Source organism: Chrysochloris asiatica, unplaced genomic scaffold (genome assembly GCF_000296735.1).
Source record: "Chrysochloris asiatica unplaced genomic scaffold, ChrAsi1.0 scaffold00134, whole genome shotgun sequence".
Classification (NCBI taxonomy): Eukaryota; Metazoa; Chordata; class Mammalia; order Afrosoricida; family Chrysochloridae; genus Chrysochloris; species Chrysochloris asiatica.
The window spans coordinates 9,262,965-9,289,281 of record NW_006408652.1 but is presented as its reverse complement, the minus strand read 5'-3'; the positions used below and the strand labels follow the sequence as shown (position 1 = coordinate 9,289,281).

The 26,317-nt window shown below is 39.4% G+C and overlaps 1 pseudogene; it reads left to right on the top strand.

Moving 5' to 3' along the window:
- LOC102833443 overlaps positions 1–26,317 on the top strand; it is a 93,077-nt pseudogene that overhangs the window by 8,171 nt on the left and 58,589 nt on the right.

Sequence of the window (26,317 nt, the reverse complement as noted above, 5' to 3'; positions counted from 1 at the left end):
CAGCTGGTAGTTTCGAACTTCTGACCTTGAGGTTCACAGCCCGATTCGTAACCACTACGCTACCAGCGCTCCTTTGTCTAGTAGCCCAATGCTTAATCTATTATGCCACCAGGGTTTTTTTGTATGATCCCAGAGAAATACAAATGAAATATATAAAATAGGAAAATACATAGAGACAAAAAGAAACTAGTGGGGATCCTGATGTAGCGCTGTAGGATAAGCACTAGATTGCTAACTGAAAGGTTGGGCTTTCAAACCCACCAGATGCTCCTCGAAAACTCTATGGTGGTGATGGTGCCATCAAGCCAGGTCCGACTCATTGCAACCCCATATAGGGTTTCCGAGGCTGTAAATCTTTACAGAAAGAAAGCCTTCTCTTTCTTCCAAGGAGCACTGGTAGATTGATTCGAAATGTTGACCTTGCAATTAGCAGCCCAACTCATCATAATCCACTAAGCTACCAACACTGCTAGGAAACACAATACAGGGATGCTATGAATTAGAACTGACTCAATGACACTTAACAACAACAGCATGAGGGAGTCATTGCTTAGGGGTGCAATGAACTTCTGTTAAGGCAGGGGGGTATTGTGTGGTAACAGAAAGTGGTTATGGGTTAACAGCAATGATAAGCAAATAAACGTCACTAAATTTTTACATTAGAAGAATGAACTGGCAAATGTTCTTTTACATGTACATTTATAACAATAAGATTTATTTTTTAAACAATTTTAAGCAAAGAAACCAAACTTAATAGAAAACACTGAAAAAAGACATCCTCAGACAATTCACAAAAACAATATAGAACTAATCTTTAATGATATACAAGGTGTTTAACGTCACAAAGGCAAAGAAATGCCAAATTAAAAATACCCTGAAATAAAGGATGATATATGCACAGCCTTGGAACTTCAGGGCTCTGAGATACAGGGATTGAGTCATGGTTGGAATGTGGGGGGTGGGGTGGGGAGATGGTGTTAAGATGCTTGGCTGTTTTTTGAATCTTGGTTTTCCTTGCATTATAATATAGAATAGACACTGGATAGGGAGAGAAAGGAATAGTCAGAAACATCACACTAGAAGGCTTGTAAGTCTCTCTTCTGTCTTCTGCCTATAACTGATTGGAATACCTAAAATGGGGCTACAGCGTACCCAGTGAATGAGGCTTCCTGCGGAGCCTCTGCAATACATAAAACTATAGGTAGAAACCTGAACCACATCCAGATCTCCAGAGATGAGAAATCTCCACTTGAAAGGATGAGCAGACCAGCCTGGAGCGGCTAGAATAACAAAAGATACTTCTTGAAAGAAACACCTACAGGAAAAATACAAAACAATAGAGGCAGATGGACTGTTACTACAAGAACAAACAAATCGCTTCCCTAGGAAACATCAAGGCAAGTGGTCGGGTCCTCTCAATGCAAACCCCTTCCAAGACTAAGACTCAACGGAAATACACGCTCTTTTGGTGAAATCTTTTGATGCACATAAGTTTCTAATTTTTAGTATGTTCCAATCATTCATTTTATCTTCTTTTGTGTGTGTGTGCAATTCCTGCAGTGTTTGGATAGTCTTTGTGTGCCCTGGATTAGAGCCCTTAAATGTATCCCTATGTTTTTATTGATGACCTTTATAATTCTGGGATTTACATTTAGATCTTTAAGCCATGTTGAGCTGGTTTTTGTACATGGTGTGAGATAAAGGTCTTGTTTCATTTTTTTGCATAGCGATTTCCAGTTTTGCCAACACCATCTGTTGAAGAGACTATCTCCTCCCCCACTCAATGTACTTTGGCCCTTTGTCAAAGATCAGTTGGCTGTATGTGGATGGGTTAATTTCATTGTACAAGTACCAGGCTGTTTTGACCATTGTAAAATTGTAGTAAATTTTGAAATCTGGGAGTAAGAGGCCTCCAACTTTGTTCTTCTTAAGCAATGCTTTGCTTATCCAGGTTCTTTTTCCTTTCCATCTAAAGTTTGTAATAGTTTTCCATCTCTTTAAAGAGTGTCGTTGGAATATGGATTGAGATTGCTTTATATTTGTAGACTGCTTTCAGTAGTATTGACATTTTCACAATGTTAAGTCTTCCTATCCAGGAACTTGGTATATTCTTCCATTTTTGTAAATTTCTTTTGGTTTCTTATAGTAGTGTTTTGTAGTTTTCTTTGTACAGGTCTTTTGCTTCTCTGGTTAGATTTATTCCTAAAAATTTCATCCTTTGGATGGCTCTCATAAATGGTATTGTTTTCCTAATTTCCTTTCCTTTCTTTTTATTTTTTTATCGTTTTTATTGTGAATTGAGTGATAGTTTACATGAGAGAACATCAGCTTTACACTCATCCTATTGTATTTCATTTCATTGAAATGATTACATGTATTATCCATGCATTATCATTCTTTTTTTGCTTCTGTTTCCTTTTTTATTTGTTTTTCTTGGATATACACCAAAACACTCAGGAATATATAATCATTAAAACAACCAAAGGGCATAACTGCAAGGCTTCCCCCCGGCTGCCAACACACAGCCCCTCTCCCTCCATGAGTCTAGAGTCTCCAGCTACTCCATCTTTCCACGTTGTCCTCTCTACCTCCATCTCTGGCATTGTTGCTTCTCTGAATAGGGTCCCACACTCCACTCCCATTCTTCTCCCTTTATGGTCCCAGAGTTCCCAGCTCCTGGACTGCAAGATCAACCACTCCCTTTTTTTTTTTTTTTTACAAAACGTCTACTTTTACATTTACAACAAACACAATCAGTCTAGATAACAATTACTCACTATTGAACCACAAGAGTATTATCCCCATCTGCTTTCACCAGCCCCATCTAGACAGGTTGAAAACAACTCAGTGGAGATTCTACCTTCCCCAACACCCTCTAAAACGAAACTCCCTCTTGAAAACTTGTAAGCCAGTCACTTTGTGCCTTTATGTTGTTGTTGTGTTGTGAAGTGCCATTGAGTCAGTTCCGACCCATAGCGACCCTGTAAAGGGTTTCTGAGGAGCAGCCAGTGAGCTTGAACCGATGACCTTGCAGTTCAAATGGCTTTGTAGTCTGGCGCGTTAACCCACAGCACCACACCAGAACTCTTGTGCCTTTATAGCCCCCCCCCCCTTTTAGGTATCCAATGTCAAGTTTGCCCATTCCTATCAACCCTGTGTACAGAGGGGTGAGAATGATCCTTGCTGTGAATATTCCTTCCCTCTTTTAAGCTACTACATCCATAAGTATAGGTCAAGTTCATCACAGTGTAGCTGATTACACATTTTTTTCTCTTCTTTCTTCCTCTAGTTGAGTTCTGATCATCCAGCCATTGAAGATAGGTCACATCTGCAAGTATGGACCTTCTTGTGCATCTCTCCTCACTTCAAATCAGCTGGACGCTTTACACTTTTCTCTAGCCCTCTGTGGCTATGTCACTGTGCATGGGCTCAGGAGTCACCAGGTAACACCATACCAACTAGATCTCACTCCAGATTGACAGGAGTCTATTGAACGTGGTCAGACTCAGCCCACATCTCCATTGCTGCTTTCCCCCCACTTCCCCTCATTGGTAGACCAACAGGGTGACCAGAAAAGTTACATGCCTGCTCATGTACTCCTTCCTTAGAGTTTTGGTCTTGGAAGGGGTTTGCCCTGAAGGGAATTGATTGCTTGCCTTGATGGCTCCCCAGCTAACAACTTGCTTATTCTTGTAGTAGCCAATCATACTGCCATTTCTGTTTTGTTGTTTTCCTGATGATCTTTCTTTGAAGATGTATCTTCTGTCACTCTAGCTGTTCCAGGATGGTCTGCTTGTCCTTTCCAGTGGGAATGTCCCACCTCAGAAGGTTCTGGATGGGGCTTAGGATTACATCTAAGGTTCTATATACTGAAAAGGCTCCGTAAGAGATCTATTTCACTGGGCAAATTGTAGAACCCCTTTTATGTATTCCAATCAAAACTGAAGACAGGCTTACAAGCTTTCTGTACTCATGTTTCTCGACATTCCTTTCTATCCCACTCAAGTGTCTATTTTACCATAGTAGGCAAGGGAAACCAATATCCATAAAGACAGTCCAGCATCTTAACATTATTTTCTCTCTTTTACCCATTCAGACTATGCCTCAATCCATGTATCATACAGCCCAATTGTTCCAAGGTTAATGCATACATCACTATTTACCTCTGTCCCATTTAGCCCATGCAAACCTGCCTAACTGTTCTCCTATCTGCCTTGTTCTTCCATTCCCCTCACCCTTATTATGTATTTCCACCATCGATGTTTATGTGTTCAATTTCATTTTTGACAATTTCTAATTTTCCTAGAGTCACACTTTGTACATTCCATGTCATGATTATTAATGGATGTTTACAGCTGTTTCTTTTCATTTTGAGTTGTGCCCCGCAAGCTTTACTCCATTCACATCATCATGGTCAACTCTAATTTGAGGAGGCAACTCTTCCCCAGTTTCATTTTGAGTGCCTTCCAACCTGAGGGGCTCATTTTCTGGCACTATATCTGATAGAGTTATTCTGCTATTCATAAGGTTTTCAGTGAATAAATATTCAGAAGTAGTTTGTCACTCATTCTTCCTACTGAAGCTGAAGAAAATGAAAACAAGCCCATGAGAGCCAATATATGACCTTGAATATATCTCACCTGGATATAAAGATCATCTGAAGAACAGGTTTGATACATTAAACATGAAAGACCAAAGACCAGAAGAGCTGTGGGATGACATCAAGAACATCATACAGGGAGAAAGCAAAAAGTCATTAAGAAGACAAGAATGAAGGAAAAGGTCAAAATGGATGTCAGAAGAAACACTGAAACTTGCTCTCCAGTATAGAGATGCTAAAGCAAATGGAAGAAACGAGGAAGTACAAAAGCTGAACAGAAAATATCAAAGATCAGATGGAGAAGATAAAGTCAAATATTAAAACAAAATGTGCAAAGATCTGGAGTCAGAAAACCAAAAAGGAAGAACACGCTCAGCATTTCTCAAGCTGGGCTAACTGATGAAAAAATTCAAGTCTTGATTTTCATTATTGAAGGATTCTTTGGGCAAATTATTGAATGGTGCAGGAAGCATCAAACGAAGATGGAAGGATAACTACTACCCAGTTTTTGTTACAAAACTTCTACCTTTATAATTGTGACAGTCGCAATTAGTCATGATAACAATTATTCATTATTGACTAGTAAGAATCTTATCCCCATCTCTTTTTAAAAAAATGTTTTATTGTGAATTGTGTGATAGTTTACATGGGGATACATTAGTTTTACATTAATCTTATCGTATATCATTTCAATGTCATGGTTACAATCCCCTCCATGTGTCATCAACCAACCACAGGGTATACCCTGCAAGCCTGCCCCCACCCCTACCCCCCAGTCATCAGCACACAGCCCTTCTCCCTCTCTGGGTTTAAAATCGCCAATGCTCAATCTCTCCACATCATCGTTTGAGCCTCCATCTCTGGCATCATTGCTTCTCTGGGTAGGGTCATGCTCTATGCTCTTCTACCTTGATGGCCCCAGGGACCTCTGCTCCTAGAGTGAAAAGTTGATCACTCCCCTCCTTGCTACATAACTTCTACCTTTACATTCCCAACCCCCACAATCAGTCCTAATAACAATTATTCACTACTGTATCACAAGAGACCTATCTGCATTTCATTTCATCATCCCCTCCTAGACAGATTGGATACTACTCAGTGGAGATTCTGCCTTCCTCCAGGCCCCCCGGCTCTAGGTTCCCTCTTGAAAGCTTGTAAGCCAGTCACTTCTTGCCTTTATAGTCCCCCCCCCCCCATTTTGGGTAGCCAATGTCCAAGTCAGTCGCCCATCCCTGTCTCCTCTGTTTGTGGAAGGGTGGGAATGATCCTTGCTGTAAGGATTTGTTCCCTCTTTTGAGCTACTGCATCCATAGGTGTAGGTCAGGTTCATCAAATTGTATCAGATTACTCTTTTTTTTTCCCTCTTCTTTCTTCTTCTGGTTGAGCTCTGATCATCCAGTCATTGAAGCCAGGTCAAGTGGGTATTATCTGCAAGTATGGGTGTTCTTGTGCATATGCCCTCTCTTTTTAAATCAGCGGAATGCTTCACTCTCCACATTGTAGGGCTTAGCTCGCCGCTTCATTGCTGTTTTTCCCTCACTTCCCCTTATTGGTGACGAGCGTGGTCACCGTGTATTCCCATTGAGTCCTAGTCTTGGAAGGGTGCTTCCTATGAGGGGACCCGCCCACTTGCCTTGATGTCTCCTGGGTGAGCAGCTTGCTTGTCCTTGTAGTAATCAGTCGGTCCGCCTATATTGTTTTGTATTTTTCCTGTTGGTCTTTCTTTCAAGAAGTATCCTCTGTTCTTCTAGCCCCTCCAGGCTGGTCTGCTTGTCCTTTCAAGTGGAAATTTCCCTTCTCTGAAGATTCTTGATGCTGTTCAGGATTCCACGTATTGTCTTATGTAATGCAGAGACTCCACAGGAAGCCCCTTCACTGGGCACGTTGTAGCCCCATTTTAGGTATTCCAATCAGTTATAGGCAGAAGAAGGACTTACAAGCTCTCTATGGTGATATTTCTGGCTATTGCTTTCTTTCCCCGTCAAGTATCTATTTTATAATGGTTTGCCAGGGAATCCAAGATTCATAAGACAGTCAAGCATCTTAACATTATTTCCTCCCTTTCCCCCATTCCAACCATGTCTCAATCCCTGTATCCCAGAGCTCTGTTGTTCCAAGGTTGTGCATACATCACTATTTACCTCTGCCCCCCTTAAACCATGCAAACCTTCCTAATTGTGTTCCCACCCACTTTGTCCTTCCAATCCCTTCACCCTTCTTGTATATTGCCCCCTCCATAGCACCCAAACTGTCCTGTGTCTGTTCCCTACCATGTGCTCCACCTAGCCCTCCTTCTCCTCAACCTACCCCCACATCCCAGTATCCAGCAAAGAATCCTCCCCCTTTAGTATGGGTTCTTTTTCTTAGTCTTTTATAGTAGTGGTCCTATGCAGTATTTCTCCTTTTGTACTGACTAATTTCACTCAACATAATGTCCTCAAGGTTCATCCATGTTATGCGGTGGCTTGCAGCTTCCTTGTTATTCTTCAAGGTAGCATAATATTCTATTGTGTTTATGTACCATAGTTCTTTTATCCATTCTTCAGTTGATGGGCACTTTGGCTGTCTCCATCTTTTTGCTATTGTAAATAGTGCTGCTATGAACATTGGTGTGCATATATCTACTCGTGTTATGGCTCGTATTTCTTGTGGGTAAATACCAAGTAGAGGAATTGCTGGATCATAAGGTAATTCTTGTTCCAACCTTCTAAGGAAGAACCATTTTGCTTTCTAGAGAGGTTGGACCATTTTTCAGTCCCACCTGAAATGCAAAATGTTCCTATGTTCATGAGGGACATTGGTCTATAATTTTCTTTCTTAGTGATGTCCCTCCCTGGTTTTGGTATGAGGGTTATGCTTGCTTCATAAAATATATTAGGAAGTTTTCCATCCTCTATATTCTGTAATAATTTGGGTAGAATTGTGACTGCTCGTGCCTGAATGTTTGGTAGAATTCTCCAGTGAAGCCATCTGGGCCTGGACTTTTTTTGGTTGGGAGTTTTTTGATGACCTGATCAATTTCTTCTTTTGTTATGGGTCTGTTCAGGTTTTCTACTTTGGTGTTAGTAAGTTTAGGTTGTTGTTGTTGTTGTTAAGTACTGTGGAATCAGTTCTGACTCATAATGACCTAGCACAGGGTTTCTGAGACTGTAAATCTTTACGGGAGCAGAATGTTTCATCTTTCTCCTGTGGAACCGCTGGTAGTTTCAAACTGCTGACCTTGAGGTTGGCAGCTCAACTGGTAACCACTACGCTACCAGAGCTCCTTTATGTAGGTTAAAGTTTATTTTATCAGAGATTAGTACTGCCACTCCTGTTCGTTTTTTATTGCAATTTGCTTGGTATATTTTTTGTGGTGTTGTTGCTTTCTTTGTCTGTGTGTCTTCATTTGTTGAGTTCATGCTTTTTGTGTTCTTTCTTGTGAGTTTCCTCATAGGTTTAATGTTTCCATGTTCTTCTTGGATTTTCATTTTCTTGGTATGTTGTGAGTGTTAATTTTCTTTGAGGTTGCCTTATAGTCCATTAACTTTTCTCTCCATTTAGTGCAGTCTATTTTATCCTGTAATCTACCTGACCTTCTCACCATCTGGATCTTTGTTCCTACGTGTTTACCTTCTTTGCATTGTAAGTGTTTGGATCATAGACTGACCTCCCAGATTCTCTGAGTTTGTTCTTATAGTTTAGTTCTTTTCTAGGCTCTTCCTTCTGCCGAATTAATTCTGGGAGGTGCTGACACGTGTGTCAATCACTGGTTATTGTCTATTCTTGTTGATTCTCAGTCCACAGAACTCCCTTTAGGATGTTTTGTAGTGTAGGGTTGGCTTTGGAAAAATCCCTTAGTTTCTATTTGTTCTGGAATGTTTTGATTACACAACCATATTTGATTGATAGCTTTGCTGGATTTAGGATTCTTGGTTGGCAGTTTTTTTTTCTTTCTTTCAGGGTTTTATATATGTCTCCCCATTGCCTTCTTACTTGCATGATTTCTGCTGAGAGATCCGAGGTTAATCTGACTTGCTTGCCTTTGTATGTAACACTTCTTTTTTCCCTAGGTTCTTTCAGGAGTGTCTCCTTATCTTTGATTTTGGAGAGCTTGATTATGATATTTCTTGGTGATTTTCTTTTGGGGTCTATCCTTCCTGGGGTTCGTTGAGCTTTTTGAATGTTTATCTTTTCACTTTTCAGGGTGTAAGAGTAATTTTCTTCCAGCAATTCTTTAATTATTTCCTCTGTGGACTTGTGTGATTCTTCTTGTTCTTGAATGCTGGTAATTCTTAAGTTATTCCTCTTTATGTTGTCCAACATGAATCTTAGACCTTTTTCAGATTTTTTTTTAATGCTCTTTTATCTTAGTGGTATTGAGAAATTTGTCTTCCAGCTCTCTAGTTCTGCCTTCCATCTCTTCTATTCTACTCCTTTGCCCTTTCAGAGTATTGTCTATTTCTGATATTGTATTATTGATCATCTGGACCTCTTTCTGTAGGTTTTGAAATGTTTCCAATGCTGTATTTGTCTTATTTGATTGTTCCTGTAGTGCTTTCCTGACTTATTCCTTATTTTTCTCAACTCCATTGTAAAATGTTTTGAAACATTTTATTATCATTTTTCTGAATTCCTTCTCAGGCATTTCCAAAGCCTGCCCTCCTTCCAGAATGTAGTCCAGATCTACCTCTAGGTCATTTGTCTCAGACATTTTATCCTGTTTCTGGACATGTGCTGATAGGTCATCTGCTTTTGTTTTTTGGACATGTTTAGTGGTTTATCTGTGGCCTTAATATTTAGTTGAGTATGTGTTTTGGTAATTTTTATGGTTTCTGATGGCTTCCAGTTAGATGTGATCAGGATTTGGGCTTCCCTTTTCACTCTTCTTATTACTTAACTCAGACTAACTTTCACAGGTGATGTCTGCCTCCCTGATGTATTGCAGTTGGTATTTGTTCTTTCCTGGGTTTTGGTGTTTTATAGAGTGTGGTTGTAGCTTGACTATATGGCAGCAGTTGCTGTCTCTTTTTAGGTAATATAGGGAGAGAAAGAGTTCCCCAATGGTAGAAGGGGGAGCATACAACAGCAAAACAACACCAGTAAAAAAAATAAAAAAATGAAAAAAATAAAAAAGCAACAACAGCAATAAGACAAAACTAGGCTGAATACTGAAGTCTATAATCACAGAAAAGGGAGAGGATGGAGAGGGAAAACAAAAAAATCCTTAGCCTAATATGTATACGACTTAAATGTCCTCACTTCTCATTTGTCAGTTTGTCTTTCTGTGTTGGTTTTTGAGTTTCTGTGATTCTGAAAGCTAAGCCACCGGTATTTTAAATACCAACAGGGTCACCCATGGTAGACAGGATTTAGATGAGCTTCCAGACAAAGACAGACTATGAAGAAAGAGTGAAGAACTGTTGACAAATATTTAGTCACTGAAAACCTTATGAATAGCAGAGAAACACTGTCAGATATAATGCCAGAAAATGAACCCCTCAAGTTGGAAGGCACTCAAAATGCAAGCCACTCACTTCGTGCCTTTATCACCCCCTCCTTTCAGGTAGCCAATGTCTAAGTTGCCCATCCCTATCTATCATGTATACAGAGGCTATAGGATTGATACTTGATTTAAAGACTCCCTCTCCATTAGTATTTTGAGCTACTATAACCATAAGTATAGGTCAAGTTCATCAAATTATAGCAATTTACACTCGTTTCATTTATCAAATATTATTTGTTTGTTTTACTTTCTTCTAGTCAATTCTGATGATCAAGCCATCATGGCTAGGTCAAATGGGTACCATCTGCAAGTTTGGGCACTCTTGTGTGTCCCCCCTCACTTCATATCAACTGGATGCTTCAATCTCAGTCCTCCGTGGCTGTGTCCTTCTCCATGGACTTAGGTGTCTTCAGATCTCACCACACTTTGGACCAACCAACCCTTCCTCTTCTCTCTCTCATCTTCAGGTCAACAGGCATCTATGGAACATGATTGAACTCAGCCCACTTTTTCATTGCTGTTCCCCCACCCCTTCCACTTACCAGTAGACCAATGTGGTCACCAGTAAGCTTACATGCCTACTCATGTGTTCCCTTTGAGTTTCAGTCTTGGATGGGGATTTTTGTCCTGAAGGGACTTAATTGCTTGCCTTGATGGCTTCCCAGCTTCCCCTACTTTCTCTTGACTACAGCCTTCAACATGAGTTGCACCTCAATGTAAAGAAGATGAAAATGATCAACACTGGAACAATAAATAACATCATGATAAACAGAGAAAAGATTGAAGTTGTCAAAGATGTCATTTTGCTCAGATCAACTATCAACACTCATGGAAGCAGCAGTCAAGAAATGAAATGACATATATTGCATTAGGCATATCTGCTGTGTTCAAGTCAGCTTGAAGGACTAATGTATGCCTGACCCAAATCACAGTATTTTCAATAATCTCATATACATGCAAAAGTTGGACAGTGAATAATAAGGAAGGCTGTAGAAGAATTGGTAGAGTTGAACTATGATGTTAGGAGAAAATATTTAAAGTACCATGCTTTAGTTTCAGAGAGTGTGGGGGAAGGAAGAATCCTCACTGAATAGTTTTCATCTTGTCTAGATGGATCTGTTGAAAGGAGATATGGCTAAGGTTCTTTTGATTCAATAGTTAGTAAATGTTAGCATAACTAATTGTGATTGTGACAACTGTAAAGGCAGAAGTTGTATAACAAACTGGGGGTGGGGGGAGTAGGTAATATTATATTCCAGAAACAGAGGACTCTAGGACCATCAAGAGTATTGCTAACCAGAGAAGCATTTATATCAGAGATGGAGGCAGACATGAGGACATGGAGAAAAGGGACAGCTGAGGCCTCTCAACTCATGGAAACAGAAAAGCTGTGTGCTGGCAGCCAGGAGGCAGGCTTTCATTATGTGCCCTTTGGTTATTTAAGTGATTATTCCTGCATGTTTTTATATACATCAAGTAAAAGGGATGGGAGAAGCATAGAGGCAAATACTGTTAACTGATGCTGCATGAAGGGGATTGTAATTATTGCAATGAAACAAAGTATGATTAGTTGAGTGCAAAACTGATGTTTCCCATATAAACTATCACTCAATGCACACACAAAAAAAGCTTTTTTAAAAAAGGAAAAACAAAAAAGATGGAAGAAATAAACAGAGTCACTGTACCAAAAGGAAATGGTTGATGTTCAACCATTTCAAGAGTAAGCCAATGATGCTGATGAAAGAAGTCCAAGGTTCATTGAAGGAATTGGCAAAGAACTAGTAATTGATGGGAAAAAAAACTGAAATCTATCAAGAAAGTGAGGTGGCACAGGAGGCACTCACTCATGTATGCCAAGAAATTTGGAAGACAACTTATCTGGCCGACTGATTGGAAGAGAGCCATATTTGTGCCCGTTCCAGAGAGAGGTGACCCAATGGAATGTGAAAATCATCAGACAATGTCTTTGATATCCAATGCAAGTAAAGTTTTACTAAAAGCAATACCGAAATGGAAACGGCTACAAGCATAAATTAACAGAAAACTTCCAGAGGTCTAAGCTGGATTAAGAAGAGGCCATGGAAGGAGGGATATCATTGCTGATGTCCTATGGATCTTGACTGAAAGCAGAGAATATCAGAAAGATGTTTACCTATGCTTTATTGACTACACAAAGGCTTTTGATTGTTTGGATCATGACAAGCTATGGAAAACATTGCAAAGTATGAGTATTCCTGAACACTGAGTTGTGTTCATGAGGAATCTGTAGTTGTTCGAACAGAACATGGGAACACTGAATAGCTTAAAATTTTAAAAGGTGTGCAACAGGGTTATATTCTTTCACCATACTTATCCAACCTGTATGCTGAGCAAATAATACGAGAAGCTGGGTTCTATGAAGAAAAACGTGGCATCAGGATTGGAGGAAGACTCATTAACAACCTGCGATATTCAGATGATACAACGTTGTTGCTGAAAGTGAAGAAGACTCAAAATATTTATTTATGAAGGTTGAAGAGCACAGCCTTCGGTATGGATTGCATCTCAATGTCAAGAAAACAAAAATCCTCACCACTGGACCCATAAATAACATTCTTATCAACGGAGAAAAGATTGAAGTTGTCAAGGACTTCATTCTTCTCGGATCAACTATCAACACTCATGGAAGCAGCAGTCAAGAAATCAAACAACGTATTGCATTACGCAAATGTGCTACACAAGTCTTTTTTTAAATTGTTGAAGAGCAAAGATGTCAGCTTGAAGACTTAAGGTGCACCTGACCCAAGCCATGGTATTTTCGATAACCTCATATGGATGTGAAAGCTGGACAGTGAATAAGGAAGATCATAGAAGAATCGATGCTTTTGAGTTATGGTGTTGGAGGAGCATATTGCAAGTGCCATGGGCTGCCAAAAGAACCAACAGATCTGTGTTGGAAGAAGTGCAGCCAGACAGCTCCTTGGAGCCCAAGATGGCCAAACGTCATCTCTCATACTATGAACATACTGTCAGGAGGGACCAGTTGCTGGAGAAGGGTATCATGTTTGGTGAGGTGGAGGGTCAGAGGAAAAGAGGAAGACTCCCAGCGAGATGGACTGGCAAAGTGGCAGCATCAATGGGCTCAAGTGTGTCAACGATAGTGAGGTTGGCCCAGGATCAGGCAGTGTTTCTTTCTGCTGTGCATAAGGTCACTATGAGTTGGTACTGACTTGATGGCACCTAACAACAACAACAACAACAACAAATACAGGGCACACAGAGATTACCAAACCTTGTGAAATTGCACAAACAAAATAGACGATTGGAACATACTAAGAATTACAAACTTATGTGCATCAAAAGACTTCACCAAAAGAGTAAAAAGGGAGCCCACAGAATGGGAAAAAATCTTTTGCAACGATATATCAGACAAGGGACTAATTTCTAAAATCTATAGGAAACTACAACACCTCTACATGAAAAAGACAAATAACCCAATTTAAAAATGGGCACAGGACATGAACAAACACTTCCAAGGGAGAGATTTGGGTAGCCAACAAACTTATGCAGCAATATTCAGGATCATTAGCTATTTGTTCTTGTTAGGTGCCATCGAGTCAGTACTGTCTCATAGAGACCTTATGCATAGCAGAACGAAACACTGCCCGATCCTGGGCCAACCTCACTACTGTTGCCTCACTTGAATCCATCGATGCTGCCCTTCAGAAAACAACACTTTTCTTGCTTCTGCTACAAATCCCACAATCAGTAAGCCTTCTATACTTATTGATGTTCCTTTATATGTAGTTCAGATCTCCATCCCTTGAAGGGACCATCCCATGAACCTGCTTCATCTAGTATTTTGTATTTATTGCTGGTGGAGGGCTGCAGGGTGCCTCTCCCTAATCTGCCATCAAGCCCGTCCATCTTCTTTTGATGCTTTGTGCATCATTCCATATTTTGCCCATGTTGTTGTTGTTAAGTGCCATCAAATTGGTTCCTATCATAGTTACCCTTTATAGGGTTTCCAAGAAGTGGCTGGTGAGTACGAACCACCAACCTTGTGGTTCAAATCAACCTTGATAATTAGTGCTTTATTCCACAGCATCACACCAGGACTCCATTTTGCCTACATAATCCTTTAATATTTCAAGTTGAGGCTTGAATTTTTTTCCAATTCCCTCAGCTTGAGAAATGCTGGGCGTGCTCACCCTTTTTGGGTTTCTAGTTCCAGTTCTCAGCACATTTTGTCATAGTATTTGATCTTGTTTTCTCAAGGTGCTCTTTGAATTTTTCTATTCATCTCTTTTATCTCCTCATTTTTTTCTATTTGCTTTAGCATCTCTACATTGGAAAGCATGTTGCAGAGTCTCCTCTAACATCTATTTTGGTCTTTCTCTTCTTTCTTGTCTTCTTAATGACCTTTTTGCTGTCTTCCTGTATGATGTTCTTGATGTCATCCGACAACTTTTCTGGTCTTTGGTCTTTTTCATCTAATGCATCAAAGTTGGTCTCTAAATTCAGGTGGGATATATTAAAGATCATATTTTTGCTCTCATGGACTTGTTTTAATTTTGTTCAACTTCAACCTGAACTTGCATATGAGCAATGGATGGTCTGCTCCACAGTCTGCCCCTGGCCTTGATGATATGGTGTTTTCCTACCACATATTTCCACAAGTGGGGTCAGTTTAACTTCTGTGTATTCTATCTGGTGAGGTCCCTGTGTACATCATCTATTTTTTTTTGTTTCAAAGGTTTTTTGCATTTGGGAGTTCTTTGGTCTTGCAAAATGCTATCATGCAATCTCCAGCATCATTTGTATCACCAAGGCCATGTTTTCTAAATATTGATCCTTCTTCTTTGTTTTCAACATTTGTATTCCAATTGCCAGTAATTACTAACACATTTTGATTGTATGTTTGATCAATTTCAGACTGAAAAAGTTGGTTTTGTTTTTTTGTTTTTTTGTTTGTTTGTTTAGTGCCATCAAATTGGTTTTGATTTATAGTGACCTTGTATAAGGTTTCCAAGGAATGGCTGGTGAGCTGGAACCACAGACCTTGCAGTTCAAATTGACCTTGTAATCCAGCACATTAATCCAACACTGACACAAATTTCAGACTGAAGAATTTGGTAGAATTCTTCAATTTAATCAACATTGTCTTTTGAGGTTTGGGCATACATTTGAATAATAGTGGTATTAACTAGTCTTCCTTGTGGTGGTAGTGGTGGTCATGTGTGCTGTGGAGTCAGTTCTGACTTATAGTGACCCTGCGTAGGGTTTCCGAGGCTGTAAATCTTTATGGGAGCAGAAAGCTTCATCTTTCTCCTACAGAACGGCTTGTAGTTTCAAACTGCTGACCTTTAATTCTTCCTTGTAGGCATATGGATATTATCCTATCACAGACAGCATTGTACTACAAGCAAAGTCTTGATTATGTTCCCTTGGAAGATGAATATGATGCCATTTCTCTTCAATGTCATTCCTTGCATAGTAAACTATCTAATTGTCAGATTCAAAATGGCCAATACCAGTCCATTTCAACTCACTAATGCCTAGGATATCGAAGTTTATGTGTTCCATTTCATTTTTGAAAATTTCCAACTTTCCCAGATTCATCCTTTGCACATTCCATATTCCAATTATTAATGAATGTTTACAGCCTGTTTCTCCTAATTTTGAGTTGGGCCCCATCAGCAAATGAAGGTCTCAAAGGATTTATTCCATTTCCATTATCACAGTCAACTCTACTTTGAGGAGTCTGCTCGTTGCCAGTTGTATTTTGAGCGCCTTCCAACCTGAGGGGTTCATCTTCTAACACTATATCTGACAATGTTCTGGCGCTCTTCATCGTGTGTCAGTATTTATTATTCTGGTGCTAACAGTGTTCTACTGATATTCATAAAGTTTTCAGTGACTAAATAATTTGGATGTAGTCCATCTCATTCCCACTCTTTCTTCACCTGGAAGGAAGCTCCCCTGAAACTTATCCACCATGAGTGCCCCTGCTGGTATTAAAAATACCTCTGGAATAATTTCCAGAATCACAGCAACCTCAAAGACACCACAGAATGACAAAGTGACAGATGAGTGGTATAATCGAAGGAAAGGTCTTCAACAAAACCAAAAGAAAACCAAAAGACCAGACACTAGTGTTGAAGTATAAAAGGATCTAGGCACCTAACAACAACAACAACAATAACAATACCCCAAGGAGATTTTCTAATCACCCCGCAGAATAAAAATAAAATTTCAGTACTATTCATATATTAAAGAAAGTAATAATAATATTCTGAAAATAAAGCAAAGTTTTTGTTGTAAATTGCTGTCAATTCAGTTCCAACTCATGGTGACCCTGTATAGGGTCCCCAAGAATTGGCTGGTGGGTTTGGCCTGGCGATCTTGTGGTTCAAAGTCCAGTGCTGATTCTACAGCGACAAACCAGGGGTCCAAAACAAAGTATAAGAGGTCTATCGTTGATCTAGTTTCATATAATCATAAAAGATAGAAATAAAACCAACTAAGAGAATTTTAAGAACACCATAAAATCTGCAAAAGATACAATTTTGGGCAACTATTATAACTGGGAGTCCTGGTTTAGTGCTGCTGGATAATGCACTAGATTGTAAGATCATTTTGAACCGCCAGGAACTCCTCAGACGCGCTATACATGGTCGGTATAGGTCGAAACTGACTCAACTGCACTTAACAACAGCAACAATAACAATATATCATGTAACTGGTATATAGTTTTATAGTATTGATTTGCTTTATAGTGTTTTGGGTTTTGTTTTTAGAAATGAAGTTTTTGTTGTTGTTTTTTAATCTTTTTATTGTGAATTGAGTAAAGGCTTAGGGAACAGATCATCAGTCGTACACTCAGCAAATAATGCATTTCATGTTATTACAGTTGTTGCAATCCCTTCCATATACCATCACTAAACACTATTCACTTTAACTCTTGCACTCTGCCCTGTTTCTTCCACTACCTTCATCTTTGTTGTGTCAGCCTCTGTCTTGCTGTACATTGACTTCCCCATAATCCAAGTTAATATGTGTCTACTCTCTACTCAGTGAATAATTTTCCCTTCCCTCTTACCACAGGTAACCATCATAAAATGTTTCTTTTATCAAGAAAAGCTTGTCCTAGTTTTTTTTTACAACAGTGTTCTCATACAATATCTGTCCTTTTGTGGCTGACTGATTTTATTCAACATAATGTCCTCCAGGTTCATCTATGTTATGAGGTGTTTCACAGATTCATTATTCTTCAATGTTGCAAAGTATTCCATTGTGTATATGTACCAAAGTTTGGTTAATTATTCATCTGTTGATGGGCATTTAGGCTGTCTCCATTTTTTGCTATTGTGAATAGTGCTGCACTGAACATGGGTGTGCATGTATCTATTTGTGTCACGGCTCTCAGTTCTTGAGGATATATACCAAGTAGAGAAATTGGTGGGTGATACAGACCAAATCATCTGAGAAGATGGATTATATGAAGAAAAATGTGGCATCAAGATTGGATATGCAGATGATACAACCTTTCTTGCTCAAAATGAAGAGGACTTAAAATGCTGATGATGACCAAAGATCACAGCCTTAGGTACAGGTTGCATCTCAATGTAAAGAAAACAATAGTACTCACCTCTGGTCCAATAAACAACATCCATATAAATGGAGAAAAGATTGAAGTTGTCAAAGACTTCATCTGTCTTGCATCAATCACCAACACTCATGGAAGCAGCAGTCAAGAAATCAAATGACATATTGCAATATGGAAATCTGCTGCCCAACACCACTTTAAAGTGTTGAAGAGCAAAGATGTCAGCTTGAGGACTAAGGTGCACCTGATCCAAGCCATGGTATTTTCAATATGGAGCAGCTGGGGACTCTAGACCCAGAGAGGGAGAGGCGCTGTGTGCTGACGACTAAGGGGCAGGTTTGCGGGGTATACCTTTAGGTTGCATGGAGAGAATTGTAATCATGGTAATGAAACGAAATACGATAGGATGAATGTAAAGCTAATGTTCTCCCATGTAAACTATCACATAATTCACAACAAAACATTAAAAAAAAAAAAGTTGGACAGTGAATAATGAAGACTGTAGAAGAATTGATGCCTTTGAGTTATGGTGTTGGAGGAGAATATTAAATGTACTATGGATTTCCAAAAGAACAAATAAATCTGTGTTGGAAGAAGTGCAGCCAGAGTGCTCCTTGGAAGCCAGGATGGCCAAACTTTGTCTCTCATAACTCGGACATATTATCAGGAAGGACCAGTCACAGGACAAAGATATCATGCTTCGTAAAGTGAAGGGTTAGAGAAAAAGGGGAAGATCCTCTATGAGATGGATTGTCACAGTGGTTGCAGTGATGGGCTCAGGTGTAGCAATGATTGTGAGGTTGGTCCAGGACAGGGCAGTGTTTTGTTCTGTTGTTCATAGGGTCTCTATGAGTCGGTACAGACTCGATGTCACTTAACAACAACAATGGTATTTCTATTTCCAACTTTTAGGATTATTTGTCTTCTTGTTGCAGAGTCCCTTGTGTAACATGTCATTGCCAAGCATTTGGCATTCCCTTTTTACTCTTATGATGAAATTTTTTGGTGCACATGAGTTTCTAGTTTGCCTACTGCTGTTTGTGTGTTGTCAGTTCTGTTTGATAGTGTATTTATGCCATGTATTAGATCTCTTAAGTGTGTCCCTATTTTTTCATTGATGATACTTATCATTCTAGGTTTCACATCTAGTACTTTAAACTACTTTGAGTTAGTTTTTGCCTATGGTGTGATTTATGGGTCTTGCTTAATACTTCTGCAAATGGATTTCCACTTGTGCAAGCACCATTGCTGAAGAGACTGTCTCTTTTCCATTTAATATATTTGGTCCTTTGTCAAAGATCAACTGAGGATATATGCCAATTGAGGGATTTATTTCTGGATTCTTACTTCTGTTCCACTGATCTATGTGCCTTTTATTGTACTGATGCCAGGTTGTTTTGACTACTATTTTGAGATCTGGAAGTAACAGACCTTCTACTCTATTTTTTTCTTTTTCAGTAATGCTTTGCTTATCAGAGGTCTCTTTCCTCTCTGTATCCAGTGAGTGATTAATTTTTCCATCTCTTGAAAGAATGATGTTGGAATCTGGATTGGGATTGTATTATAGCTGTAGATTGCCTTGGGTAGTGTTGACATTTTCACAATGTTAAGTCTTCCTATCTACAGGCATTGATACATTCTTCCATTTTTTATAGGTCTCTTCTGGTTTATTGTAGTAGTGTTCTGTAGTTTGCTTTGAAAAGGTATTTTGTTTCTATGGTTAGATTTATTCCTAATTATTTAAAATTTTATGTTGCTGTTGTAAATGGTATTTTCTTTATTTCCTTTTCAGAGCTGTCTTTATTAGTGTACAGGAATTCAATTGACTCTTGTTTGTTGATCTTGTACCATACCACTTTGCTGAATCTTTAAATAAGTTCCAATAATTTTCTAGCTAAATCTTTGGGATTTTCTATGTATAGAATCATATCATTTGAAAATAGAGTCAGTGTTACTTCTTTTTTAGCCAATTAGGTTGTCTTTCATTTCTCTTTCTTGCATTATAGCCCGGCTCAGCCTTCCAGCACAATAGTGAATGTTGTTGTTAGGTGCCATTGAGTTGGTACCAACTCATAGTGACCCTATGCACAACAGAATGAAACACTGCCCAATCTTCACAATTGTTGCCACGCTGAGCCCATTGATGATACCACTTTGCCAATCTATCTTGCTGTGGTCTTCCTCTTTTTCTCTGACCCCCCCACCTTTATCAAACATGATATCCTTCAGCAGCAACTGGTCCCTCCTGACAATATGTCTGAAGTATGAGAGACGAAGTTTGGCCATCCGGGCCTCCAAGGAGGACTTTGGCTGCACTTCTTCCAAAATGGATGTATTGGTTGTCTTGGCAGCCCATGGCACTTGCAATATGCTCCTCCAACACCATAACTCAAAAGCATCAATTCTTCTACGGTCTTACTTATTCACTGCCCAGCTTTTGCATGCATATGAGATTATTGACAATACCATGACTTGGGTCAGGCGCACCTTAGTCCTCAAGCTGATATTTTTGCTCTTCAACACTTTAAAAAGGTCTTGTGCAGCAGATTTGGCTAATGCAATACGTCATTTGATTTCTTGACTGCTGCTTCCATGAGTGTTGATGGTTGATCCAAGAAGAATGAAGTCCTTGACAACTTCAATCTTTTCTCTGTTGATAAGAATGTTGTTTATTGGTCCAGTGGTGAAGAGTTTTGTTTTCTCTACATTGAGACGCAATTCATACTGAAGGCTGTACTCTTTGATCTTCATCAATAAATATTTTAAGTCTTCTTCACTTTCAGCAAGCAAAGTTGTATCATCTGCATATCGTGGGTTGTTAATGAGTGTTCCTCCAATCCTTATGCCACGTTTTTCTTCATAGAACCCAGCTTCTCAGATTATTTGCTCAGCATACAGGTTGAATAAGTATGGTGAAAGAATACAACGCTGTCGCACACCTTTCTTAATTTTAAACCATTCAGTGTTCCCATGTTCTGTTCGAACAACAGCCTCTGGTCCATATGGCACTGTGGGTTAATGTTCTGGATTGCAAAGTCGGTTTGAACTCCAAGATTGGCTGTTCAAACTCACCAGTCTCTCCTTGGAATGCCTGTACAGGTTGCTATGGGTCAAGACCGACTTGATGACACTTAACAACAATAGTGAATAGGAGTGGTTTTAAAGGCATCCTTGTTTGTTTCCCACACATAAGGGGGATGCTTTCAGTTTCTTACCATTGACGGTAATGTTGGCTATTGGTTCTATATATATATGCCTTTAATTAGGTTGAGGAATTTCTCTTCTATTCCTATTTTTTTAGTGTTTTTATCTGGAATGGTTGATGGATTTTGTCAAATGCCTTTTCTGTGTCAATCAATATGATTATATGGATCTCATTCCATATGGATTATGTTGAGTGTTTTCTAATATGAAGCCATTTCTGCATACCTGGTATGAATCCCACTTGGCCATGTTGTTGTTTTTGTGTGCCGTGGAGTCGGTTCCGACTCATAGCGACCCTGTACAGGGTTTCCGAGGCTGTAAATCTTGCCAGGAGCAAGAAAGCCTCATCTTTCTCTCACGGAGCGGCTGGTAGTTTCGAACTGCTGACCTTAAGGTTCGCAGCCTGATTCGTAACCATTATGCTACCAGAACTCATGATGTATATTATATTTTTATATTGCAGGACAGTTAATTATTGATTACGGCCCTTCTACTAAAATGTCTCCATTCTGTGATGTATTGTAAATCCTAGTCTCTATGTCTGTGATTATGGATCTATTTTGAAGTCAGTTGCTAAGAAGTAAGGGTTGAGGTTGAGCTGCTTAACCCCTTGCACTCTGCTCCTCAGCCTGTTTGCAATGTGGTTGAAGGTGCAGCAACCACTCCAACCTCAGCCTCATCCAACAACATCAGCAGCAAACTCAGAGGGGAAAGGTTAAGGAGAAGAGGCCAGAGGTGCCTGGGGCATCTTCCAGCATGTCTATTCCAGTACCTGCATTTACACTTAAGGTTCATGTGAATGACATTATCAGTTGTCAGTGCCTGAATCAAGCATTTGTAGAAGTGTTTGTAAACTACATGAAGACTAATTCCACAGTAGTTAAATGCAATGGAGCAGTGTTGATAAAAGAGCCCCATAAGCTAGGGCTCAGCTTAACTATTATTGCATACAAAGAAGGCTATGTGTTGACACCACTGCCTTGGGAGACTGGAAAAATGCCAGTATAGTCATAAGCTACACTCTCACTGTTCCCACAAAGCCAAGCAAATATATGACTATTTGAAAAAACTGTTTTAATTACTGAGAAATTATCTGATGCCAAATCTCAACCAAGTGTTCAGTTTTCAAACACCTTAATTAAACTCCCTGACACCCATCATATTAACAATGTTATAGGTTATCTTACAGTCCTGTAACAATTTTTGAAAGTGGACAATTTTCTGTATATGATTGGAATTAGATGCAATAAATTACGTTTTAAAATCATTGAGTTTACTCTTCTTGCTGCAATATGTGTAAAAATAAATTCGGGAGGAAAATAATTTAAGGTGGATGGCTCTATTCAGATTTCTCTTCCCCTTAATTATCATTGTTGTTGTTAAGTGCCGTAGAGTGGATTCCAACCCATAACGACCCTGTATAGGGTTTCCAAGGAGCAGCTGGTGAGCTTGAACCACCGACCTTGCAGTTCAAATGACTTTGCAGTCTGATGCATTAGCCCACAGCACCACATGTGGGAGATAATATATCTGCTTGGAGATATGATATGAGCATGGGTGCTTGGATAAATCATGATCAAGATGTAGTCAAGGAATATAATAATCATTTAATTTAGACATGATGCACCACATTTAAGATGCCAGATAGCAGCTCTACTTTCAGGAACTAGAGGTATAAATAAAGGTTCTAAGTACATTACTGCCTACCACACAATGTTTCTTACAGCCATACTAGGGGGAGCTTATAGTTTACTGTGGGATAAACACTGGACCACAAGGTCGATTTGCACCACAAGGTCGGAAGTTCAAACTCACAGGTCAATGCTTGGGAACATTATACAGGGACCCTATGAGTAAGAATTGACTTGAAGACACTTAACATCAGCATAGTTATTGTCATAGAGGTTTTTTTGCTGCACTTATTTGTTATTACAGGAATAAGTGTGGTAGGAGTCCTGTTACGGTGCTGTAGGATAAGCATTCAACCTCAAGGTCGGTTTGAGCCACCAGGTCGGTGGGTGGTTCAAATTCACCAGGTGTTCCTTGGAAACCCTATACAGGGTCGCAGTGATTCAGAACTAATTTGATGGCACTTAACAACAACAACAACAAAGTGTGATACTCCATAGAAAAGAAGAAGACATGTCACTAGCCTTGAGGTCTAGAAAAGAGACCAAACTTCAGAACACATATAAACCACATCGTCATTATTAAGTGACAAATGAGGCACATCTGACCAGGGATAAAAACTCAGAAGGCACAATGGGATTAGAAAGAAGGACAAATGGAAACAGGAAACACAGGAAGAAGTAGGAAGAGCAGTCAATGTCATGAAACACAATATGTATGAGTTGTTGAACGGAAAACCCATTGCCTCTGTAAACTTTCACTCAAATTATAATGAAGTAATTTAAAAAAAAAAAAAAAAGGAAAACACTGGGGCACAGAAGCCAGGACTGTGTGACTTCTTCATCTTTTATCCTTCTGACATGCTTAGCAGGAGAAACCCCTCCCTGGATCAAATCGACCCTGTAGCCCAGTGCTTATCCCACAGCTTCACACCAGGGCTCCATAAACTACATTAGTTCAGTCAAAATTGCATTTAACAGCTCAAGATGGGTCACAGCTATTCAATGTCTAAAATTCTTCAACAACCCTCAAAAAAAGAATCATAAAAGGCCGAATCAGAAGAAAGAGTTTGCATGGTAAGAACTCGGAACAATTAAAAAATTTATACTGAAGATTTATCACTTCTGTCAATCAACCAAAGTAATTATTCAAGAAATGAAGCCGAGTCTTTGGAGCCCAATATAGGGTCTAATCAACCTCAACATATTCACAATCTATCCCTATCTCTAGGTGATGTTCAAGACTAAAAGGCGTATCTCACAGGTAATGAAGAGGTTTATGGGCGATCCCACATTCAGGAACAGCTTATGCATATCTACAGTCAGTCCATTGCATTCTTCAAACATCTGATCTTTTCTCTTCTCCTGAGCCATTGTTGTTGTTGTTAAGTGTCATCGAGTAGGTTCTGACCCTGTATAGGGTTTCATAGGGGCGACTGGAGCTTAAACTGCCAAACTTGTGACTCAAACTGACTTTGCAAGCCACAGTGCCACATCAGGACTCCCAAGCCATTACATATTGCTAAATCAGCTACTTTGACAAGAAAGGGACAGATAGTCTAAGAGTCTAAGGCCAGTTAATGGAACCAGTAACAGAGAGAACTCTATACAGATATTGTTGAAAATGCAAATGCATTCTCATGCACAGGCCCCAGATGCCAGAGAAGAGACTATTGCACTCCAAGGTCAGCCATTCCAATGTCAGATTGTAGCTGGTATTCTCCTAGCTTACTATAAGTGTGAGTCAAAAAGTATCCACAGTCTCATTGTAGAATTTATTTTAATCAACTTTTAGAAAAGACAAATATATCATTTTTTGACACAATCTCCTTGCTTTTCAATACATCTTGTCCATCTTCAAACAAGGTTTAGTATTCCATTATTTTTTAATGTTTTAGGCTGAGCTGCACACCATGAATGCACCGTTGTCTTCACTTCTTCACCAAAGATGAATCTTCATCCTTGAAATACTGCTCTCAGGGGACCAAACAGGTGAAAGGTTGATGGAGCAAGATCAGGACTATGGGGAGGATGCTTTAATAACTCAAAAGGAAGTTTTTTGCCGAGTGTCAACAATGAGGGCAAAGGTGCGTGGACATGCATTTTCATCCAAGATCACAGTGTCCTGGGATAGCAGTCCTCTGCATTTAGTCCAAACTTTAGGCTTCAGCTCTTCAGTGAGGCTCTCACTGTAATGAGCTTTGTTGATTGTTGAATCTTTTTCCTGATAGTGTTCTAATACTGGCCCTTGAGAATTCCAGAAACCTGTTAGCATCAATTTTCCAGCTGATGGTTGAGTTTTGAACATTGTCTTGGTCTGCAATTGAAGATGTTTCCATTTCATACTCTGCTATTTACTTTCAAGTTCGAAGTGATGAATCCATGTCTCATCACCAATAATATATTTTTTCAAAGAAACTTTTACCTTCCTTCTATTATCGATCCAAATTTTGTTTGCAGATGTCCGAACATTTCTGTTTATGCTCTTCCCTGAATTGTTTCAGCACACATCTCACACAATTTTTCAAAACCCAAGTCTGTCATGGATTATTTAATAGAAAGAGTCATGAGTGATTTGCCAGTTGTCTATTGGATAGAATCATTGAGCATGCACACTCAATGTTGTCACCAGTTGTGGATGTGGACAGGTGTTCTAAAGTAACCAGAGAGTGGATAATTTTTGATTAGCCCTTGCAGTGTCTGTCTCATATCCTGGAACCCTAAATGAAGCTATTGTAATAACCCCATGTTCATCAGAGCTCCAAGGGCATATCAGACCAGAGCACCCTGGAGATGTCCAAAGGGAAGCCTTCCCTTCATCCCAGAGCCTGGTTTGTATCTCTTGATGGAAAGCCAGTTGTCCAAGTGAGACATTCTTTCACATACCTGAAAAAGGGCAAGGAAGCCCAGGGCAATGACACAAGTCTGGACTCTGGAGTGGGCTTAAGTGAGCATCACTCAAATAGAAAGCTTGAGTGGAATAAAACATTCATCAAAAGCATGCATTAACCTAAAATTCTTTACTTAGAAATTTTACATCTGAGTAGTAATCATCATACAATGTCATTAAAATCACATATAGGCATTACTTTTCTAAAGATAATTCAAAATGGTTGCAGCAGTACATCGACAGGGAACTGAGAAAGATTGAAGCCGTATTCAGGTGAGGTATTGGAACAATGGATATCCCTACTGACATCAGATTAATTTTGGCTGAAAGCCAAGAATACCAGAAAGCTGTTTACTTGTGCTGTGTGAATCATGACAAGCTATGGACAACATTGCAGAGCACAGATATTACAGAGTTGCACTCATGAAGAACCTGTACACAGGCCAAGAGGCAGTCGTTTGAACAAAACAAAGAGACACTAAATGGTTTCAAATAAGGAAAGGTGTGTGTTAGGGTTGTATTATTTCACCACACTTATTTAATCTGTATGCTGAGTAAATAATCCAAGAAGTTGGATTACATGAAGAAGAATGTGGCATCAGGATTGGAAGAAGACCTGTGATATGTAGATGATACTTTTTTCTTGCTGAAAGCAAAGGGGATTTAAAATATTTACTTTTGAAGATCAAAGACCATATCCATCAGTAGGGGTTGCATCTCAATGTAAAGAAAACAAAAATCCTCACAATTAGGCCAATAAACATGATAAAAGGAGAAAAGATTGAAGTTGTCACCACTCATGAAAGCAACAGTCAAGAAATCAAATGATGTATTGCATTAGGCAAATCTGCTGCACAATACCTCATTAAAGTGTTCAGAAACAAAGATTTCGGTTTGAGAATGATGGTGTGCCTGAACCAAG